A 6,327-nucleotide genomic window follows, 5' to 3' on the forward strand; every position below is an offset into this window, starting at 1 on the left:
GAAATGTCTATAAAGAGAGTTACTATTATATATATATATATATACGAGAGTTACTATAACTGTAGTCTTCTCAAGAAAATATACAGTAGATTTCATACAATTATTCTTGTTATTGAAAGTCCTCTTTTATTCGCTCCACTGAACACTGTTCCTCTTTCAGAGTGCAGATGATCTTACACAGTTCCCTTGATACTTAATGATTTTATAGTTTTTTTTAACTGATGCACCTGTAGTAAAAGTAGTAAATAATACTAGTGTATATGTAAAAGTTTTGTTTGTTTTTTTTTAAATATAGGCAAAACTACAGAAGTATTATCAGCAAAATGCCATTAAAGTATCAAAACTAAAAGTACTTTGTTATGGTGAATGGACTCTATCAGAAGATTATTATGATTGCTACTAATCCATTAAATGTATAAGCAGAGTTTTAATGTTGTGACTGGTTAATGTAATTCAAGTATTTTGTAGTTGTAAGCAGACATTATTGTTTATTAACGTATTGTCAACAACTATAACTCTTCCTGATTTTTTAAAATATGTCTCCACAGGAGAAGTTAGATCGGTGACAAATACTGTCCATTAAAAAAGACTTAAAAGTCAAAGTCAAAAATGATAACAGCTACACAGGAAAATGAATTAAAATGCATATGGGCTACTTCCTACCTGCCTGGTTCCGGTGCCCTCGCTTGGACCACATATAAACACCTGGAAAGTATTCAAACCTGCTTCTGTGGTAGTTCCTGCTACAACAGGTGGCTCCAGGACCGTACTTGCCATGATGACAAACACGCAGTCTCGCAACTTGAAAAGTTTACCAGCTGAATGTTAAAAATAAAAACTGCTGCACATTGTTATTCCACCCGTGACCCTCCCATGACCCCTACAGACAGTGTATGTAACTGATCAGGTTACTTCATAGTTCAAGTCCTTTACCATCAGCTTTTACATACAGTGCATGCCTGGGCTTCCTTTCCCACTATCCAAGCTGACTCCTCTGATTGACCTACAGGTTCTGATCCAGTATGTAGCTCCCACAGTTAGTGTAGTGGCAATCTGAGGCCTCTCACCAAATTACCCCAGGCCAGAGGTCCTTCATTATGTGCCAAGAGCTTTATGAATGAGCAGAGGAGTTAATCACTGCCAGCCAACACATCTCTGTTTGTCTTGGAGTTGAGCACAGTGAGAATTTTCCCAGACCTTGTGGGAAATTACTTCCAAATGTTGACAGATATCAAAAAGTTTGCTGCGCTGCTAGAGCTAATCTACTGATGCTGACTCATTATTCAATCATCGTTCATGAAGGATTTTTACTCCAGTATTTGACAGACAGTTGAGGTTTTCTAGGAGTGGCACTATGTTTTTTTCACAGACAAGTGAGCTAACTGGTAAACTTGAACAGCACAAGAGGATTTCTGGTCCAGTTGCCACAGTCATTCATTCATGACGGTCGCAGATACTCCCTTATGTCTTGTTGTCTTTCAGTCTATTAATTACAAAACAAACTGGCTTTTTGAATCCTCCCATCTAACAGCAAATTATTTTTGCCCCCAGAGTAGCTCTTACCCTGAGAAATGTTTGTGTAACGGTGTATGTATGTATAACTCCAGTCTGCAATTATTTAAGCTATTATTATGTCCATAGTTTTCCAGAGGATCAGCTTCTCAACGCTCAGCTGTAATCTGTCAGCATTTTGACAATGAGCATGGGAACTGTTTGTGTAGTCAAGACTGTTCAATAACAGTAAATGCTCCGAGTCTCACATTTCACAGCGTGATATCCCAGAGGTACCAGTGCTCTTAGGTTGTTGTTTCTATCAACATTTCCTCTCTAACCTTGCATACGCACGATTCAGGGTCTAGAGACTGATGGTGTTAACATGCTTTAATCTTCTGAGTGTCACTATAAGCAGGATTTCCTGCAAAGATTGAAGATGCATTTGGAAAAATACGTTTACTTGCTTTTCTTTCTCAGAATGAAAAGAGATGATAGATAAGACTCACTTGTGCATTACATAATGTGAAAGGCAGGAGACAATAAGTCTAGCTTAGCATAAAGACCGAAAGCAAAGTGAAACTGGTAGCGTGGCTCAGTTCATCTCAAATTACTAAATGACACTTTTCTCATTTATTTACTTTGTACACAAATACAAAGAAGTATGTCTGCCAACAACACGGTACCTGACAACAGGATAAGAAATTAGCTTACATACATGACGGTATAATTTGTAAGATAGTTGATTGTTGAGTCTGATTTCCAGGTTGTCAAATACTGATACCTTGTGTTTGTGGCCAAAGCATCTGTATTTGAGTATTTTATTGAGTATTACAACCTGGGAATGAAACTCAACAATCAACCGTCTTTCTTCAAAATAGCTTTTTGCACCTTTAAGTACGCTACATAGTTGATGTTGTGAAATGCTATTTGGTTACGTTTTGGTTAAGTTTAGGCACCAAAATTACTTGGTCAGGTTTAGGAAAAGTTCATGATTTTGATTAAAATATGTACATAAGTAAATCTGTAAGTACCAGTAAGCAAAGCAAAAGGGACGAGGTTGGGATAGATGGGTGGATCACTTGCAGTAATGTGACTCAAGGTCCCACCACTCTGAAATGTCCCACTATTATCAGATTGAACAACAATATGAAGCTACCATGTGTTGTGGTCCTGGAATGTGCCATGTAACTGAGAGCTAGTTAGCTTTGACAGTTAATTAATACAAGTTAACTGACAGCTAGCATGCTAGCTAGCTTGGAAAACCTTTCCCCCTCTTTAATTACTCCTTAATGAATGTAATGGTGTACAAGTCTGAGAGGAAAACACTTTCAAATTTACTTTTCTATTTTCATGGCAACAAGGAATGTAAGTCACAATAGGTAGGCTATTGTTTTTGTAGCACTGGCATATTCCTGGCTTTATATCATGTAAGTTAAGCTACAGCAAGCTGCAGATATTAGGAAACTAGCCATGCAAATTAAAATGCTTGCCTTTTTTGATTTTTTGTTTGTTTCTTTCTGTGCTGTGCCCACAAGAAAGTAGTTATAGTTTTGGCAACTGGAGATCCAAGAAGGGAGTTCACTGAGCCTGTGATGTATTACATCAAATCTCGGCTCCATTGCTGTTTTTTAAGCTCTGTCAGTCTCAGAGGGAATCATTTCGCAATTTCGTATTACAAACCCCATTATTGATGCTGGAAATAAATGTGTTGGCTTGTTTAGGCTCACAGAATCTGAAAAAAGTTTCAACATCAAAACAACAAAGCAGAGAGAAAACAGCTAAGCTAAACAGCTAATTTCTTTATCAGCTCAAATCACGTTTAATCTAACCTCCCTGTGAACTCCACATTCCAGGAAAACCATTAAGCGATTTATCTCCACTCACTCACAACCCCACCGTAAAGCGCAGATCTGTGGAAAATAAACAAGCTATCAGACCTAAATGTGCTCCATCCTTTGTGTCTGACCCCCACGTGCCGTTATGCAACATACATGACTACACGGACCTCTCTGATGTTCTGACTGGCTGCGCAGTTGATCCTCCGTTCACTTGGTCCATCTGTTATGGACATGAGTCTCGCTGTAATGGCCAACGACTCTGTGACTGTAGGGGATCAAAGAGCGAAGGCGTTGGATGATAGACGACTACTTTAGTTCGCTTTAGTTTCTGCGTCAGGACATTCCTGGACAGGCCTTAGTCTATCATATGTCGAGGTCAAATTGAGGTTTGGAGATTCATTGCCTCATATATACTTCTAGTTATTGCTTTTTGATGAAACTCCCCACGAAAACCTTTACTTTTATCTGAGCAGTAAAAGGAGATACTGTAGATTTGCGGAACAGTCTGTTTAATGTATTTATTGAGAAGTCATTCAACGGATAGAACATTTTAAAGCTGTTTATTAATTTAAGTCATTCTTCTCAGGACACTCACTTGGTGTTTTAACTCTTGTCTTGTGTGGGGGGCACTACCTTGCAGCTGATCTGTTTATATGGACATTCCTCTGTGTGGTTTGTCCAGCTCCTCCTCTTCCAAAGGTCAACTCCACATGCATCGTTTTTGGGTGCCCCATTGTATTGCCCTCTTATCACTCATAATGAGGACCAGTATATCCTTAAGAGGATTCCTCCCGACACACTGCATGATACAGACCTCTGCACTTGCGTGACGCTACGTACACACCCCTTGTTGGATACTCAGGGGATCAACACCGCATTCCTCAGTTTGGAGGATTGCTCCGTGAGGAGATATGTTTGTGGCTGATTGGAAACAGGCCAGTCGGTGTGACAGACAAAAGCCAGGTCCCTTCTCCTCATTAATCAGAACTGTAAAGCAGTTTTGTTGGGTGGGGTAACTAAGTAACATCACACACAGCTTTCTTCATAAATGTGCGTGAGCTCTGCAGAGCTTTGCATGAGCAGTATCTTCAATAATCCTGCTTGATTTATGACTCCTGATAAATAAAAGGGAGGAGAGTTCCTCTAGAGAGTGTTGACCTCGCCTCAAAGTGAGGATACTTTGAAGCCTTCAGTGAAGCCGATGCATCCACTGGGAAATTTTGGGATGTTGTACTGTTTCTGGTTTCAATCTGTTGTAGAGTCAGAGCAACGCTGCAAGGTTGTTCTGCCTGTAGAGCTCAAAATGCCCGAAGCTAGAAGTTAAAAATACTTCACGTTTGAATACGGTGTACTATGTTTCACATAAACACACGTAAAATGAGACTTAAGTCCATGAATCTGTTGCTCCAGTGCATGCTGGGAAGGCTCCCTGCACCCTTACTTCATGCAATCACATGATCAGCACTCACTGAATCCTTTGAATGCTGATCATGGTTTTAACTCACTACTCATTTTGCATTTATTTTTCAGAATTGCAGTGAAATGTTATTCAAGAGAACTTTATCCAGTATTAACACATCAATCCTGAAAGAGCCAAATTAGCTGGATGAGGATAATAAACATATCATTTTGACCTGAGAGCAGCATGTTAACCTGAATTGAGCCAAAGGAAAACCCTAAAATTATTATAGTAATTCGTAGGGCTGATTTCTCATTTCTATACAACCCCTCTGCTCTGTGACGTAGTTAAAAATACTGTATGCATATCACCACAGAGGTCAGGGCTAGTTTGGATCATAGAGCAGGTAAAGGTTCAGTTTTTCACTCAAGGACACTTTGACAGGTGCGAACATGTCCACACTGTAGATAAGGCAGTTATGAAACAGGCTCTGTCCCAACTGTAGTGAGTCCCAGTCTCTCCAGTGTCTGATAGATGTACAGTAGATACTGTTACTACTCTTTAGGCACTTGACGTGAAAAACGAGTAAGGAATCTTTTCAAAAATGAATACACATGTTGGCATTGGTCATGGGTGGGATTATATTCATATGTGCGATGCATACTTAACATTTCCAGCTGCAGAATTATTGTCTTTGAACCAGCAGGTGTTTTACTGAATGGTGTTGAAACTTTTGTGGAGACAAATGTAAGACTTAATATTCCTCGAAACTTGTGCTACTAATTTTCTATTAAAGGGTTGCCTGCTTTGATTCCAGTCAACTTTTTTCCCCTCTACACGTCATGATTGTTATGTGCAACTGCAGCCTGGTATAATGTGACAGCAGGAGCAGGGGTCAGTCGGCTTGGATCTAAGTAGTAGTCCACTTCAGGCGCACAGTGGGTGACTGTAGTTGAAGCTAAAGATGAGAAGCATGGCAGTGAGGAGAAAGGATCATCTTACTTCAGAAGAGACCGGAAAACCCAGACTGCAGAGAATGTATGAGTTGTGTGCAGTAGAGAAGGCATTTTATCCATCCCTAACACAAATCCTTACATTTTGTTTTCAGTCTGAAAATCTGCTAAGACCTTTTTTCACACAGGAATTGTCCCTCCCCGGAAACGACTGTACACATTTTGTCCGAAATAAGATCCCAAGAGGTCCGCTGGAAGGGCAGAACTTTGGCTCTCTATAGCTAGGTAGTTAGTTTGCAATGTAGGTAGATGCTGTCCCCAGCTACAAAACTGTGATTGGCAGAAACAGTCATCACTAAACAACACCAGACTTGAATTGCTTAACAAATGGATGAGATGTGGGTAGCAATTCAGAGCTCTTGAACCAGAGTAGGAATCATCTACTTAATAATAATATGATAATGTCATACCAAATCCAGTTGCAATCTGGCTTGTTGTTGAGAACTGTTGCTCTGAACCAGAGTGACAAACATTGCTGTCCTCATGAAAAAGAACAAGAACAAACAGTGCCACAAGATATTATTTAGATGTTTGCACTGAGGTCGATCTCCTCTACATTTAGTTCTCAACACCCCTGATGCAC

This window comes from Pagrus major, chromosome 22 (genome assembly GCF_040436345.1).
Source record: "Pagrus major chromosome 22, Pma_NU_1.0".
NCBI lineage: Eukaryota > Metazoa > Chordata > Actinopteri > Spariformes > Sparidae > Pagrus > Pagrus major.